Source organism: Euprymna scolopes, chromosome 38, assembly GCF_053919585.1.
Source record: "Euprymna scolopes isolate OS-2025 chromosome 38, ASM5391958v1, whole genome shotgun sequence".
NCBI classification, from domain to species: Eukaryota; Metazoa; Mollusca; class Cephalopoda; order Sepiida; family Sepiolidae; genus Euprymna; species Euprymna scolopes.
In genome coordinates, this window is record NC_136519.1 from 21,755,561 (window position 1) to 21,774,135 (window position 18,575).

At 35.4% G+C, this 18,575-nt stretch overlaps 1 protein-coding gene and 1 pseudogene across 1 annotated transcript in view; both read left to right on the forward strand.

Annotated features, from left to right (window-relative positions):
* Positions 1-18,575, forward strand: part of LOC145263089 (peripheral plasma membrane protein CASK-like) — a 1,377,184-nt gene that overhangs the window by 25,527 nt on the left and 1,333,082 nt on the right. The window lies entirely within an intron of this gene.
* LOC145263430 (U2 spliceosomal RNA) lies at positions 14,875-15,007 on the forward strand (annotated as a pseudogene).

Consider the following 18,575-nt stretch of genomic DNA (forward strand, 5'->3'; position numbering starts at 1 on the left):
AAGGGGTCCACTATATTGACACTCAAGAATAACTTCTAACTCGAAATCCACAGAAAATGGTGTTACGCTAAAATAGATGCCAGGCATAAGAGATTCTCGGTCTGGTTAAAAATAAATAATCAAATTGGTGTTTAAGAACATCTAGAAAAGGTTTGCGCAAATTTTTATCTCCATATATAATATTTTGATTGCAGAAGTTCCCCTCTGGACCAAATTACCATAGGTTTGAAATAACAGATGCCACATACAAATTTGTTATGTCTAAACTATTATTCACCATCTTATGTAAATTTAGAACGCCGTTTTATACACATTTATTCGTTATAATAAAATTCTACATTACATCCTAGGAGAAAAATCATCACGATCGCCATTATTTTTAGAGGAAGTTCCTATTTTTCCCGTTAAATCTAAAGTCTTCCTTCCACCCCCACTCAATGCTGGGAAGATATATACACATAACTATATTGCCCTGACACCCTTCTTAACTAGATCATACACTCATAGGCATACAACTACCTTTATACTTCCTGATTCAAAAAAATAATTTCTCCCAACTAACATTCCTGCTATTCTCATTGGCTGAGAAGACACTAATTTATTATTCCAGAATAAATACCTTCTTACAAAAACGAAAGAGTCAGACTTTTACAAATATGGCCACTCTCTCTACATGAGACAATAGTTTTATAAATATTAAACCAAATACAAAATTATTAAACGCTCATAATCGTGAAGTTACATACTTATACCCTCACATTTACGTCCAACTACAGCCTACAACAAAAAAAGAAGACAATACGTGAAACAAAATCCATAAAGTTTACAGATATCATTGGGTTTTTTTTCTTTTTTTTTTTTCGCTTACAATTATACTGAGGAAACCAACAACGGGGCTTTTTTTTTTTTCTTTCCTTTTTTTTGCTTTGTTTTATAATTGGCCGTTTCCTTCTTCATACGTTTTTCTTTATTTACATTTGTCCGATACCTATGCACACATTAACATCGCGCATATCCCCCCCAATAAAAACAAACCTGATACATAACGTTTTTATTAACGGCTACCATTGTTTACTTTGCGTTTTCTGCATTAGCAGCTTAGAATTCAGTTGACGACCCAATATCGTATGCATGTGTTTGATTATAGAAAAATTAGACACACATTCCTTTAACATGACGACTTTTTTTCCTTTTGTTGTTTAGTATTTGCACCTCGGAGTCCTGACAGGGATTATCAAGGTTAAATATGGAGCAAATATTCTGACCCCCCCCATTCTCAATCCACAAGATGGGGTGTCTATTCCAAGAGCTGTTCTTAATGAGAATTTTGTGGGTGACAGAGGAGGTTGGAGGTGTCCATTCCGAAAGCCATTCTTAACATGAAATGGTTGGGAAACAATAACAACAACAACCTTACCTTAATTTTTCTACGAGATAAGAGGGGCATGCTTCCACCGGGCAACGGGTCATGCTAGTTTAAGGCATACTTTATTCTTTTTACAAGAGGATTATAGACCATTTTTTTTTTTTTTTAAATAAATTTTTACCTTAGATCCACTTACACACTTTCCTTTTAAATAATGGCTTCTATAGGTTTTTCTACTATGCTGAGTCAGTATATTTGGCGGATACAAGTAGTTTTGAACAATTCTAATTATATCCGACCGACATTACCACCCCAAAATTTCTTTGTTGGTTCATAGTATTTGTGCATGGAACTGTGGAACTCTCTTCCGTTTGCCTGTTTCCCACTTGACTACAACTTGGATGTCTTCAAGTCCAACATAAACAAATTCCTGATGAACCGCCCCCTAAAGTAAGACACTTTATCAAATCTCCAATACTAACGATTACTACGATACTATCCCATTGATTACTGTACACGCAATAAACCCTTATCTCCGAGTGGCTTCCGGGCCTTGATAAGTGGTGACTACCATGTTAAAAATAAAAAAAATAAAAAATGGGGATCCTGACAGCAATTATCAAGGTTAAATTTGTGGCAAATGTTTGGACAACCACCCCCACTACCAAAATGGGGTGTCTATTCTGAAAGTCGTTCTTAACATGGGGATGTTGCCAGTGATCATTCTGAAAGCCGGTCTTAACATGCGGAGGTTGGGGGTGTCTATTCCAAAAACAGTTCTTAACATGAGGAGGCTGGGTGTTGGGCATCAACAACAACCATACTTTAATTTTTCTACAAGAGGGGGGAGGGGTATGCTTCCACCGGGCAACGCCGGTTAACGGGTTGTACTAGTTTAAAATAATTTTGTTTACAAAAATAAATATTCAAATGATTGTTTTGATTTTATCTATTTACTAGCAGTTCAGCCCGGCTTTGCTCGGGCCCTATCTACTGTTAATAACTTGCCCTACATGTGTAGATACACTTTATGTAAGACTTCAAATGTTTAAACCAAAATTTGTCTGAGTAATTTCGTAGAAACCGCAGAGGTCGATTTTTTAAAAAAATTTGACCCCAGTTTTTACCCCTTAACATTTATTATTTTGGTCTCAAATCCAAATAAAAAGTTTTACCCATGTCCAAGTTACCTACATCTAAAAGTTCAAGTCTTTAATTCCAAAATTGGCAGAGAAATTTGGTAGAATCTGCAAAATCAAACTCATTCAACTTTGACCTTTTGGCGGCCAAATTTTCGCCCCAAAACTGATTAAAATGATTGCAGCATGTCTGAGTACCTGTTATATATATAAAATTCAAATGTTTAGATCCAAAATTGGCTGAATAGTTTGCTAGACACCACAAAGGTCAAATCTTTTGAACTTTGACGCCTGGAAGCTTAAATTTTCAATCCAAACCGATTAAAAAGCCTGCCCTATCTCTGAATACCCTTTATGTAAGATTTCAAATGTTTAGACCAGAAATTGGCTGAGTAATTTGGTAAAGATCGCAGAGGTCAAATGTTTTTGTTAACTTTGACCCCAATTTTGACCCCTTAACATTTATTTTTTGGGCTCAAATCAAATTAAAAAGTTTGATCGTCCAAGTTACCTATATCTAAAATTTCAAGTGTTTAGACCCAAAATTGGCGAAAGAGTTTGGTAGAGTTTTCAAAGGTCAAATCATTGAACTTTGACCCCTTGAAAGCCAAATTTCTGGCCGAAAACCGATCAAAAAGATTTTCCCAAATCTCAATACCCCTTATGCCAAATCTCGAGTCTCTAGACCGAAAATTGACAGTTATTTGGTAGGGAAAAGTATGCAGGCATACGTACTTTCACTTTTATATATATATATATATATATATATATATTATTTATTTATTTCATTTTATTATTTTTCAGATTTTTTTCTACAAAATCTATTCATCATAGTGCCCCCCCCCCAAAAAAAATAATTTGGGATAAATGTGTAGTTTAGCCGCGTAAATTATTTGGCAGACAAAAGTTATAAAAAACTATTTTCATATAAAACATTATTAAACCCAAAGGCTGAAATGAAACCAGAAAAAAAAAATCATTTTTATTTTTTCATCATTTTTATTAGACTAAATGTACGACATTCGGGGTCGCCATACTACTTTTCAAATTTGGCCTTTCTAAGATTTGAGATTGGCCTTTTGTACGCTCTTTCATGGAACTGGAACCATGCTTATGGCCGCAATGTTTAAGGCCAATCTGTCAAACCTTAGAAAGGCCAAAATTTAAAAGCAATATGGCGACCTCGAAATATTTAATCTAATAAAGAAATGTAATAAAAAATGAAGTCTTTTCTAGTTTTATTTCGGCCTTTCAGCTTAATAATGTTTTTTTTAGAGATAAATAGTTTTTATAATCTTTTGTCTGTCAAATAATTTACGCCGCTAAACTACACATTTACCTAATCGATTTTTTTTATATTTCGTATAAAGCAAAATAATGTTGTATACTTATTTTCCATGTCGAAAATAGTAATATATTCAAATATGAAAATTCATCCATTAGAAAAACTACTATTGTATTTTTAGTCAAGCAAAAATGTCTATGGCTATAGACTACAAATGTCTGTAATCTAAATTTTGCGTTCCGAGTGTAAACTCTTCACTATCTACTAAGAAAAATGCAATTTGACCCAATTTTCTGTAAAAAATACTTTTACCTTTCTAACGTTTAACTTTCTACTCGATGAATTTTCGTAACTTTGGGATATATTACTTTTTTCGACATGACAATTAAATTACGTAATATTATTTTTGTTTAAAATAAGATATTTTTTTAATTGATCTGTTGACTCTATCTTAACAAGCACCAATTATTTCTTTTTACAAAAAAAAAAAAAAAAAAAAAAATCGGCAGTTATATTACGGATGAAGTTTAATGAGGAACTGATTCTGGCCAAACACCGTTTTCTGCGGACTTCGAATCGTGTCTTATTCTAAAGTACCGCATTTTTTTTTTTTTTATCGATCTAGTTTCTATTTATTTTGTTTTGTTTATGAGATGTACGTGTTTTGAATTTTTAATATTTGCATTTTGTTTTCTTGGCACAGCTTGAGTAGTTGTTGTTTGTATCAGTCGGGGATACGTCTTCGACAATCTGTCCGACAATTTATTGCTGTCAAGTAGAGGTATGACTGTTTAGTCCTATGAGGTTCACTCTCCCAGGCTTCATCTTCTCTCTGAGAAGAGGCTAGTTTATTGCTAATCGTCTGATGTGCTTATACTGAGGAATGCAGATGGGGTTGCTTAATCCTTTTTGTTGTAGGCCAGAGTGCGCGCTTCCACCTAGTGCATGCACTGGATTGCACTGCCTTCTCAAAAATCGACCTGACCTTGTGTCTAACTTTTGTGCATAACGAATTTGATTCATTGTTGGTTTTTTAAGCAAATATCAAATTTTTTTTATTTTAACTGCAACTCAACACTTACCTTAAATTGAGGACTTTTATAGATTTTTGTGGTCTCCTGAAAACGAATATCACATGAAAATTTGGGGCAGACGAGTACTTTTCTGTATATTAAGTCATTTTTTTTTCAATGAATGTCAGTGGCGGTCCGGTCGCCATTCTTAACAGGAGGCGGGAGTGTTTTCTAACACACATGCGCATTAGTATCTTTCAGTTGTGAAAAACATGGCCGCCAGTGAAAATATAATGGATTATATTTGATAATAAAGGGACTAAAACTACTTGGCTACCCCAAATTTAAATGTGATATTCGTTTTCAGCATATCAGAAAACCCACAAAAGTCGTCATTTTAACGGTGAATGCTGAGTTGCCGTTAAAGTAATATATATATATATATATATATATATATATATATATATATATATATATATATATATATATATATATATACACACACACACACACACACACCACTAATATTAAATCAAGATCTGACATATTTGCTGAAGCAAGCGAGTTCCAGTTTTGAAGCTGATCGGAAGTAAACAGTGTTACTTAATCTGAAGAACACAATGAAAATGTAGGCCAACACATATATGCGGAAACTAATTTTATGGTAATAAATATGAGGTGCCTTCAATAAGTTTCTAGACTTTTTTTACACACGCATTTAAAATTGTCGTAGACTCTTGAAAATGCAGTATGTTATTGCTATACATCTTATGAGATGACTGACCAATTTTTATGATTCCAGTTTCAAATGAACAGTTACAGCAGGAATTAGAATACACCCTACTAAAGCCTGATTGTCACAGCTGGTGAATTTCAAAAAATGCAATCTGGACGTGAGAACACTTTAGAAGAATGATATGCAATAAAATTCTGTTTTAAACTTAAAGAAAAAATACCACAAAAACGCATGGAATGCTTCAGACTGCTTTTGGGCCATCTTGCATGAATCGAACATCAGTTTTTTTAGTGGCATAAGAGATTCAAGGAAGGCAGGGAGTTTGAGGGATGATGAGAGGTGTGGGAGGAGTAAGGAAGTAAAAGCACCAGAGTTGATTGGCCAAATAATGTTTTTTCATGAATAAGGACCGTTGTGTGTATAGAGACTATAACTGAATGATTTGATATCAGTGTGGGAACTGTACACACAATTATTCGCAAGGAACTGAAGATGCGGAAGATTTGCATGAAGTTTATCCCAAGATTGCTTAGAGAAAATCAGACTATTTGACCAAGATGGGCATCAAGACAGTTCCTCGCCCTCCCTATAGTCCAGACCTTGCTCCCTGTGACTTTTGGTTATTCCCTAAGTTCAAGGAAAACCTTAGAGACTGTCGTTATGAGACAATTGAGGAGATGAAAAAGGCTATAACAAGGGTCATTGACATGCTCAGAAGCGGACTTCCATGGGGGCATTCCAGAAGTTGTTGGAGCAGTACAACAAGTGCATTGCAGCCGGAGGACATTACTTTAAAGAGGACTCGAGTTTCATGTGTGTATTATCAATAAAAGTGCCCATACGAAAAAAGTCTGGAAAATTATTTAAGGCACCTTGTATGTTTGCGTTTTTTTGTTTTTTTTTATTCTTTTAAATGCTTCTTTACAGAAATGTTTTTACAGAAATAATTAATACTGAAAGTAAAAAAACTATTATTTTTTAAATAAATAAACGGTAAATAAAATGAATGACTGTTAACAAAGTTAAAAACAAGATGAATTATTTTTACATATAGTAAACAAAATAAAATAAACGTAACGAAAAGAAAATGTGCATTCGTCCAAATATGAAACAGCATCATGAATATGAATTCAGCAGATGATATTGCAGAAATATGATATAACACAATATAGAGAGGTCTTTAAATTAAGTAACACCGTTTATTTCTAACGAATTTTAAAACCGGAAGTCACTTGTATTAGTAAATATGCTAGATCGCCAACTGTTTAATGAGGATCAAGTTAAACAAGGTGTTTTTTTTTTGTTTTGTTTTGTCATAGATTTCTAGCCTCCTTTTAGCTTGAGACAGAATGGATACTACACTTTGATTATCTTACATGCTCCTTACACAACAGGATGTGGCCATGGTGTGACAGAATAGCAGAAGATGACGGAAACTAGCTTCCCTGAGAGGGAACTCTAGTCAGGTAGAGAAATAGCCAAGAATGGAGGTGATTGGCAGTACTCTCACTTGAAGTAAGGTGTAATGCCTGTTAGGGTCACCTCCCAGGACCATATCTAATTCAGCCAATGATGGGTTTGCTAGACACTTCCTAGGTTTGTATTATTTGGTTTGTATTATTTGGTTTGTATTATTTGGTTTATTCAGATGAGTGTTATTCTCACAGCGTTTTTGGTCTAACCTTTAACCTTCTTTAGGTGTAACTTGGCAGACCCGGGAATCTTTCTGTTGAACTTGAGACTCTGCACGGAATTTTTTATTTTATTTAATCCACAGCGATAAGATGCTCGTGTTCCGTCAGCCATGACCTGGTAGAAATCTTTAGTAATCCTCAATTCTATTCTTAGTATCGACTGCACTGAAGATTGGATCTTCAACCTCCAGAAGAGAGTCGCTTAGAATTGAATTTTTATCTAGCACATGATCTGTTACGCCATGGTTCATTGCTGAAACAATTTCCTAGTTTCCCAGAATGAAAGTAAACAAAGCCATTACATTGATTCTAGCCCAGTGTTTCTCAACCTTTGATGATCTGTGGCCCCTCTCCCTTTAACGAGTATCCCAACACTTGTGCCCCCCCCCCCAAAAAAAAATGCAGACTTTATTTTAAGCTCTTATTTTATTCTAGTATTACCCTTATTATAAAATTTAATTCGTGTTTTCATAAAGCATGGAACGGATTAGGCTATTTACATGTAAAAAACGCCTTTCAGGATACGAAATTCTAGCCGAAACCAATTAATTTCGTATCTAGAGGTTCCACTTTATCTCTATCTATCTACAATTATATAAATGCAACTTTGTCTGTCTGTGTGTGAGTTTGTTCCTTATAGACCCCGAAACAGCTGAACAGATTTACTTTAAAATTTACAGAACTTTATTGTATAAGGGTGTCTTTCGGGTTAAAATGGCTAAAATTAACACTTTCGTGCTTATTAAAAAAAATTGATGCCTTGGATTTTTATAAAACTTTCTGAAAAGTTGTAACAATTGATTTCTATATAATTTTGTTTGTCTATACTTCACAATAACTCTTGGGTGTAGCTCAAGGGCTCTTTTAGGGCTAATAAAAACACTCCATTTTTGGGACTATTTTACCATATTTGTCCAAATTTTTCTAAGTATGTCTATTTAGCAGTTTTGCATGGTGCTGAACTCAAATTTAAATATGTTAAGGCCTTGGGGACTTTTGGGGCTAAATGGTGGTGGGAGGGGGGCAAATGATGGACTTAGTCATTTTTTTTTTTTGCATGGTGCTGAACTCAAATTTACATATGTTAAGGCCTAAAACTGTACCGTTTGTTCATTTTCGCCAGGATTTGACGTCGCCTGGAGACTTTTGGGGCTAAATGGGGGAGGGAGTGACAATGCTGTTCACTGTGCACTCACGGGGGACCATGCATGCTTCACTTGCTAGTACTGCAATGCACAGATCTTGAAAAAGATAAGTCGTGTTTAAATATCGTTTTAATTTAATGGTCTTAAATCCATAGTCGACCTTTTCTTTCATTGTCCAACATAACCATCTTTAACTTAAGTGTAATATCAAGGTGTTCAACAATAACTAAAAACAAAATTGTTTTCCACTCTCGTTTTTTTTAACTAGTTGTGCCACTTGGCATTGCTCAGGACAATAGTTATACAGAAACTTCAGCAAAAAATACCTAGCCACCAGCAAAAACTAGGATCAGTTGACTCTCAAAGAACAAATATTTTCTGTTTCTAAGTTTTAGCTATTATACATCCAGAGCAACGCTGATCAAGAAAATATAAACATCGTGGATCTTTGGTTAGTAGTTTTAGATTTTTAACTAGACATATAAACACGCAAACGGATTCCCTTTATATATTAGACTAGCGAGGGGTACCCGGCGTTGCCCGGGTGTTTGGAGGTGTGTGTGGAAACTCGGAGGGTGGGGGGGTGGGTTAAAAAAAAAGTAAGTATGAGGATCGAACCCGAACCCTTGAGGCAAAGTTGTAAATTAAAGTGTGAAAAAAACAAAAACGTGCGACGTTAACCATTGCCCCACCGCGACATGCTAATGGAAACACGTTAGAATTTATTTAATTACTTGGATTTAGCAGGTGCCCGTTTTAATGAGTTAATAAGGTCAAGTTTGACTGCGAGATTTCATTTACTGCTGAACGCTTTTTCTTCCCCCCCCCAAGATGTTATAGGAAAAAGACTAACCCACATGCGGCGAGCGACAAATGTTGAATATTTATCTTCCCGAAATCGAGCAAATTAAATAGACAGGCGAGCTTCGTTGTTAACTGTGAGATATTACGATTTATATGTGAAATAAAAAGTTTTAAAAAGTTGTGAAGCGAGCGACCGCTTCTCTGAAAGAAGCCTTTTGTAGACATACAGAAAAAGCGAACACACACACATACATACATTTTCGCTTTTATATTTATAGATAGATAAATGAAAATAAGAAAGAAAATTTTCTTAAGAAATATAATAAATTTATAATGTACAAAGAAAAGGCAAGACGGTGGATTTGAGATCATTTTTCGATTGTGTACGTTTTTTAATTGCCTCCCCATGAGATCATTTTAATTTGGTACCATTCTGCTACCAGAGATGCCTGTTATATGTTGCTAATAGTTAAGTTTGTCAGGTCGACCCCTATTTATTAACCCTGCTTCTCCCTGTTTGTGTTTTGTTTAATTTTACTTCAGTTGAAGTCCATAAGAAATTAAGGGGTTCCTTACTCGATCTATATTTGAGATGCATACGAATATTCGAATATTCCATAAAAGTTCTTTTTTTTTTTTACATCTCAAGCATTTGAGTTAATGAAGAGGACGAAAAAGCATTAACGGTCCTCTCTTCAATTCACCGGAAAACTGTTATAACAGATGTTGACGCTTCTACACTATCAGAACGAAATTTCTGGAATCGTAATACTGAATTTCACATGAAAACAATGGTATCCTCCTATTTTTTTAAGATGATTATATCCAAAAATGACGAAAATCGATAAAGTAGAAAATTATTTATTGAAGAAAATGGAAACTAGAATTTCGAGAAAATGTTTTCTTCTTTGTTTTTCTTTTTTTTCTTTTTCCTTTCTATTCCTTTCCTTTTGCTTCCTTTTAATTTTTTATTCCCCCCCTTTTTTTTTAAAATTACATTTTCACCCCAAGTAAGGCACATTGCCACTTTGATGTAGGGGGGGGGGCTACTATCAGGGACATAAGCTGCAGGGGTACTATATGGGGAGTTGGGCAGCAAGATGTCGGTTTACGTTATACTTGAACTTCTGCATGTCAGTACAGTTGGGGAAACAGGAACCCGGAAAGGAATTCCAAAGTCTAGCGGTTCTGGGGAAGAAACTACTGGAGTAGAAGGCTCTCTTACATCTAGGGATTTTAACTGTGGAGGGGTGGGATTTTGTTGCGTGTCAGGTTTGTTGGGGGTATTTACGTCGAGGGGGTACAAGTGCTTGCAGTTCGTCAGAGCATTCACTGTTAAAGTACTGGTAGAACAGGCAGAGGGATGCTACATTGCGTCGATGGGACAGAGGCTGAAGCTTTCTTTTGCCTTTTTCTTTCTTTTGTCTTTTTCTTTCTTTTGTCTTTTTCTTTCTTTTGCCTTTTTCTTTCTTTTGTCTTTTTCTTTCTTTTGTCTTTTTCTTTGTCTTTTTTGTCTTTTTCGTTTAACTTTTTCCTTTTCTTTCTATTTCTTTTTTTTTTACTTTTTTTTTTTACCTCATGTAGTAGAGATTCACTGTTGATGTAATTTTTGGACTCCAGACTGTTTTGCTGAGTACTTAAATTATTAGGATTAATCCTAATAAAATAAGATTACTTTTTGGCGCTTATTTCCAAAATGTTTTTTTATCGACTGTCAAAATTAATTTGTCCCCTCCCCTCCTCTTCGCTTACATTTTCATTTTTGGTGTTCGAATTCAAACCTTGACATGTTTGCGTTGCTATTTAATTGCCTCCCCATGAGATCAAAGTTAGTCACAAGGTCGTTTTTTAAAGTGAAGAAATCGAGCTCCTTCAAGAGGCACTCTGGATTGAAATAAACATAAGAACTGTTTCAGTCTAAAAAGGGCTTCTTAAATAAAGGCAGAATAGCCTAACTGAAGCACCAGAACAGATACTATACTTTGTTCTTAGTCATAAGGCCAAGGTTTAAATGTACGGGGCGCGAGTAAATACCAGGGTTGCGAAATGAAAAGGTATAAGGATCCGACTTTGACTCATGGTATTCCAAAAACACAAAATTTGGGTCATCTTGACTAATTATCTATTCGCTTCCGCGTTAAAAAAAAAAAAAAAAAAAAAAGAAATAGTTCGCCTCAAAGTTGTATTAAAAAAGCGGAAGCTGCTTTCAGGATGAAATCATGGAATTGTAGTTGAAAAATTGAACTAAACTAGCAAGGCCTGTGGAAATTTCTACAGCCGCATCTTTAACTGTGTCGGATATATACTCGAGTCACAATAATAAGAATATTCTCTTGTCATAGCCCTAGTAATAATATATTGCTGCAGGGCATTCTGTAGACGCTCAGCGTGAATGGAGACCCCCGCGATATTATTGTAGCCCTTTTGTTAAAACTGTAAAAGCATTTATCTAAGTAATCTGGTTACTGTAGTGTCAAAATATATATCTGGTTATTACGGTTTATCTCCAATATCCTTATTCGAGTCTGTGACACATTTTCATTGTATGGACATCCGGCGTGAACAGAAACCCCACAATATCATCATATCATATTTAGACAGAACAAATACTATCCTTGGATCCTAGCAAGAAAACCAAGAAGTTATATTTTAGTTTCACATATGATCCCAAAGCAACATATTTTTTATTTAAATTTTATTTTTTACATTATGTTTTTGGTGATCGGGAGATCTTATTTATTAAAAAGGGGGAAAGAAGGTGAAAACATACTACGAACATCAAAATTGCGTATCTATATACTAATTTAATGTTCATTAGTATAGTATCACCTTCTAACCTGCTTTTTAATAAATAGGATCTCCCGATCGCATAATTTATAATCTGGAAACCGTGACGCACGCGCGCACGTTAAAGGCACTACCGTATTAGTATATAGAGAACGAAATAAAACGAAACTTTTCGATTTTTTGGATTATTTAGACTATTATTCTCAGCTTTGTTGTTTTTTTCCACAACGTTTCGGCCGATGTAACCTCCGACCGTCTTCAGGTGCATTCACACTGGATGTTATTATTAAATGGTGAAAATAGCGCCAAGCCTATTTCTATTTTTTTTTAATGAATCCGGGTTTATTCTGTTTTTCATTCTTTTTTTTTTTTTTTTTAATATGATGTTCCTATTTACAATGCCTCCCCACGGGACAGAGTTAGACCCCAGGGTCGTTTTTTAATGTGGAGAAAAGGAACAAAAATAAAAATTGTCTCAGTCGTGAAGGACTTCTCCACTGACAGAGAACAAGAAATTGAAGTGCAGCATCTGAAGAACAGATACTATGATGTGATCTTGTCCCGAAGGCCAAGTATGTTTGTGTATTTTTGAGATAAGGATTGATAATTACTTTTTGCATTATTTGGATCGTTTGGACTATTGTTCTCATCTTGGTTATCTTTTCTACAACGTTTCGGTCGATGTAACCTCCGACCTTCTTCAGGTGTATTCACACTGGATGTTATTGGTGAACGGTGAAAAATTTCTGGTTTTGTTTTAACAATTGCAACACTTAGTTTTAATTATTTTATTCTGTGGATTTCTAGCGATAATTTCATTCCTCCCCCCTCCCCCACGAGATTTTCACCGCTTCAGTATCTTCCATCTTTGGTACAGGACCATCTCCATTCATCATCGGACCGTGAATTACGTTGTAATGTACATAGTAGATTACAGACGTTACGTGTCATAGAATTGGCTATATTACTATCCAATTCCTTACAGGTACGTACCTAGAAAACGGAGTCATAAAACCTCCTGACATAGTGATATGAGGAGGAAAGAAGAAACCTTAGTAGAAGTTAGTGTCTCCGATGATAAGCAGAGCTGATGAAGGAAAAGATAACGAAATATCAAGATATGATGTATGCCATGAAAAAGAAAACTATCATTCCAGCAACTGGACTCATGAAAAAGAATTAAAAAACTACCTGGCAAATATACTCAGTGAACAAAGTGCAAGAGAGATTCAAACAATTGCACTTAAACGGACGGTCAGAATTAAAAAAAAAAAAGATCTCTCGGTTGGAATATTATGAGTTAATGGGTAAGCTTGAACAAATTGATGAGAAACAATAAAAAAAAAAAATAAAGTTAACCAATACTTGGTAACCCATTGAAACATTTCGAAATTGTCAGGCATCGTTTGACAAAGTTGTAACATTCCTTCATTCTGTGTGAATTCATCGTCATACACACCATTGACAAAAATTGTTCCCGCATTTTAAGAACCATTAAGGTTCGTGTTAAAGGTACAAATGAATAAAAAAAAAAATGTATACGTGCCGTGTTGATAAATATTCTGGTTATACGTACTTGTTATTTATTTTATTTGCGGACTGTTGTCTCCATCTTCATAATTGTTGTTGTTTCACCACGTTTCGGCCAACTCGTTCTCTGGCCTTCTTCAGGTGATAACCGCGACGGGATAGGGATACTGAGTCTTGTAACTGTATCCCAAGTAATTACGGTCTTCTATAGTTGTTGTTGTTGTTGCCTCACCACGTTTTGGCAAACTAATCCTCTGGCCTGCTTTGGGTAGGATTGAAACCGCATTCTTCAGACAATGCTCACCTGGAACCGTAGCGACTCAACACTTTTATCCACTGCTCCACTGTAGCTGATGTGTGGTGAAACAGCAACTAAGATGAAGATAACAGCCCATAAATAAATAAAATAAATACACAAATTACTCATCTTGAAGGATCCCCCCCCCAATATATCTAAGTGCTTGTTAGTTCTGTCTTTTAGTAGGTTTAGGGATTTTGAATATATAAAAATATGTGCTGGAAAATAATCTATAAATATAAAAGCGAAAATGTATGCATGTGTGTTCGCTTTTTCTGTATGTCTACAAAAGGCTTTTTTTCAGAGAAGCAGTCGGTCGCCTAACAACTTTTTAAAACTTTTTATATCACATGTAAATCGTAATATCTCAGTTAACAACGGAGCTCGCCTGTCTATTTAATTTGCTCGACTTTGGGAAGATGAATATTCAACATTTGTCGCTCGCCGCAAGTGGATTAGTCTTTTTCCTATAATAAAAGCGACACTAATTCTGGCGGTATTTTCTGTATATCGGCGGAAATGTCCAAAAGCAATAAGCTTTGATCAATGTGGAAATATTTCCTTATTGCTACTCAATTTCGACAAGTGGAGCTGTTTCCCCCTAGCATGTTTTCTGATACAGGAGGAAATATTGGAGGTTGGCAGCCTTGGTCGCAAAGGTTAGAATTAGCTGCAAAGTTCTTGGCAAAGAGTTTGGCTTTGTCTGATGCTGACGAGATTAACCAGGCTCATTTATGAGAGTTGCGATAGAGCACACGCTTCTGTTCAGGATTCTGTTTGCTATTTGCCAAAGCTGGTGGGAACCAAGCCGCTGCTCAGCTACTTTGGACTTGACGGACTGACCATACAACTCTCTTGCGTTCTTTATTACTTTTTTACAGTGGTTGCTGGTAGTTCTGAAAGCGGCTTTAGTCTCAGTACATCTATTACATTGGTAGCAATGGAAAAAGTGATTTCTATGCGCAATGGCAGCAGCACATTCCGGAGAGAACCACGGCTGGATGTTAGGTTTTTGCATGAATTTTTTTGAGGGTATAAAACTGTCTATACCTACAATTAACTATTCTGTCAGGTTTGATACTATCTTGGCCTTTTGGTCAAGATCAAAGTGTAGTATCTGTTCTTCAGATGCTGCACTTCTATTTCTTATTCTCTTTCGGTGGAGGAGAAATCCTTCACGACTGAGACAATTTTTATTTTTGTACCTTTTCTCCACGTTAAAAAACGACCCTGGTGTCTAACTCTGTCCCGTGGGGAGGCATAGTAAATAGGTACTATAGAGGATACATCCTTTTTAAACATGGAATGCAGAGGTAGATCTGATATAAATGTGCAAAGTTTTATTTTTAAATTAATAAAAATCGACTGTATGGACAAACTATGAGCGACGACCCTGCGACTTCATTGTGTAAACATTTTGAAGGAAAAAGGGAGATAACTCTACATAACTAAAATTTGCAAAATTTAAGAAAACCATTCTTAATATAGGAAAGGGGAGCATTGCAAAAACCCAAATTCGCTTTAAAATGTTTTCTTTTTTTATGTATCTATAAAAATGAGGATGTGTGTTGGGACAACTCAACCTATATACTCAACGAATGTTTTATTTACAGGCTTAAAATTTGGTATATAGGGTATTCAGACATGTGGAAAACTTTAATCGGTTTTCATCCAGAAAAAAAAAAAACAAAAAAAACTGGCTGCTAAAGAGTCGAAATTGAAAAAGTTTGCGCTTGGAGTTCATCGGATTTTTATGCGTTTGTCAACAGTTTCACGAGGTTTGAAAATACTTTTTAAAGATCATGACAAGCTGGTCTAATGGTTATCATACTTGATTCACTGTCCTTTAGGTTTTGGTTTCGATCTCAGCTTGAGTATTTTTTTTTTACTTACAAGAAGTGAACTGTTTTGAAAAAAATAATATTCGCCTGCACATGTTTCAGTTTCTTTGTTTTTATTTATTTATTTTTAAGGAATTGAACGTTACGTTTACTACCGAGCAACGCCGGGCATATCCAGGATATAAATAAAACTACTTGATCACTTTACGCGAAGTTTTGGTGTACGTTATTTTCTTTCTGTCGCGGGTACTTGCATGATATAGATTTTTCTTTTTCGTTTTTTTTTTATGTAAGGGGAATTCTGGACAGTGACCAAAAGAAACAGTAATGGCTGAGATGACCTCCTGGGCAAAACCTGGACATTTTTATGATCTCGACCCGAATCAGTGATAAGCAATGTCAATAGTTGCCGAACAACCAGTTCGTTTCCCCCCCCCTTCTTTTTAAATCTCTGTGTTCAACCTTGCATGCACGTTGCCTTGTCAGCAATCAAACATCGACCTGAAACACGTGAACCACGAGAGGTTCACGCTTTCTTTTAACGATGCTTGGTTTATATGTCGACGAGATGGAGTTTTTTCTCTTTGCGACCTCCTCGCGGCCAAGTTCTTGTTGATATTTACTAGCCTCCCCGCGAGGGCAGAGTTAGACACAAGGTCGGTTTTTAATGTGGGGGAAATCCAGCGCCTCAGAAAGGTACTAATGACCAACATGTATATAATGAATTAGTTTTTAAAAGCAAATATAAAAATAGAAGTTTTATTCAAACAGTTTTTATTTGAACTTTTATAAGAAAATTATATATAATAAAAATATTTTTATGAATTGTTTTTTTTTTTTCTTTCTTTTAATCAAACCTCGGGTATTGATAAATTTGTTTCCACGTCAAACAAAAATTATATATATATATATATATATATATATATATATATATATATATATATATATATATATATATAAAACATCATATACAGTGTTGGTCATCCGTACCTTAAAATTTGTCTGACGACACTTCTGCAAAATGGCTTTATAAACAAAGAAATGCCAATCTTAATGAAAGCCATTTATTTATTTACTAGACTAAACAACTGTCTGACTGCGATTTCCACCAAAACGTACCTGTATCACCCTTATATATTGAGGTATGTGTGGGTTGGTAGCATCCCATTAACTGGTTCGCACTCAAAATGCACTAACCTGTCTCGTGGCCCCTGCTAGCATGCAGGTGCAATGCATTGTCAATGAGTTTGAAGCCTGTCAGTCTTAACCTTTCGACCTCTCTGCACTGAACTTGAACATAAGCATATTGACACAACACCCGTACAACAGTTTCACTCTTTTTTTTTTTTTTTTTTTTTTTTTTTTTACGCAGTCCTTTGTATTATTGTTTTATTCTGCAAGATTATTCAAGCCGCACTAGTTGGGCAATAGAGGGCAGACAACGTAATGTTGCATCGTATGGTTCTCCTCTCCACATCTTCAGGTGGTTGGGTCAGTTTTGTAGCTCCTTTCCTGCCTTCACGTAATTGAGTCTTTTCCACTGGAGCCAGAATGCTTCTAAAGCAGGAAAGATGGTCTCAGAATGGGAGATTCTCATTTCAGTAAGAGGAGGACCATTCTCTAGCTGTCTGGTTCACTGATGTAGCCTGGTCTCTCTCTGAGATATTGTTAGGAGGCTTGACAAGGCCGAGAAAGCTTCTCCTTGACTTCAGTTGTTGGACTGCTGGTTCATGTGCATGAAGAAGATTTCGTCCATCACTGATGGCTTTTGTTATATCTACTTGGCTGATAACCCTCCATCTCACATGTTAGGCAAACTCTGAGATAAGGGTTATGTAAATTGTCAGTGTTGGACGATGAAAGAATTGAAAACAATGGGTGGAATAGGCAATGCGACGATCCTAATATCTTTCCCGATTCCGATACAATTTCTGATTCCGATTCTTTATAAAACTGTGAATATTTAACTCACTGTCGTTGATATTTTTCCCCCGATTACCGTAAAAACACACATTAAATGTGCAGATATTTTCCCAAGCGTAAAAATACACTCGTGGGGGATAATCTATAGATTTTAGTTCGACTCGTGGTTTAAAATCAATAAATATTTATTATTTTAGCTTTACCACCAACAATAGGAAATTTTTACTTAAAACAAAATCAAATAAATAAAAAAAAGACAATTAAAAGAATCGTTTTTTGGCATCGAGAAATAAGCTCACATTTTTCCGAGTCCAATACTGTTTCTGATACCTCTAAAAGTTCTGATTTTTTCCGATTCCAATTAATTGTCCCAACACTATGCTGCACTTCAATTTCGTGTTCTCTCTCAGTGGAGGAGAAAATCCTGCACGACTGAGACAATTTTTTTTATTTTTGCTCCTTTTCTCCACGTTAAAAAACGACCCTGGTGTCTAACTTTGTCCCTTGGGGAGTCATTGTAAATAGGAACACTAGAACATTCCGTAAGAGAAATTGATTAACCAAGCGGACGATCCAACAGGTATTTGTTTACATTAAATTTGAAAACGATCATGTTGTGGTCGGTTAAGAAACAATCCTGTTATTTCACGTTCATAAAGAGAGTGTTATAAAAAAAACGATGGGCTACTTCTATCGTCTCTTTATTGTATAAACCAAATAGACTACTTCTATTTGTACTTTTTTTTTTTTTTTTTTACTATTGGGGTCACCACATACTAAGGCCAAGTGCTATCTGAGGATAAGAGTTACTGAGACAAGAATCATGTTCAAATGAAAGATTTTTTTGTGCGTTTTTGGAGCACGTGCTCATACAACAGTTTCCTCACTCTTTTTTTATGCAGTCTTTTGTATTATTGTTGTATTAGCAGGGGGACCCGACGTTGTTCGGGATTGAATGAGAATCAAAAAATTTTCCGCCCTCCCATACTTTTATTATCATTATATTGCACTGTA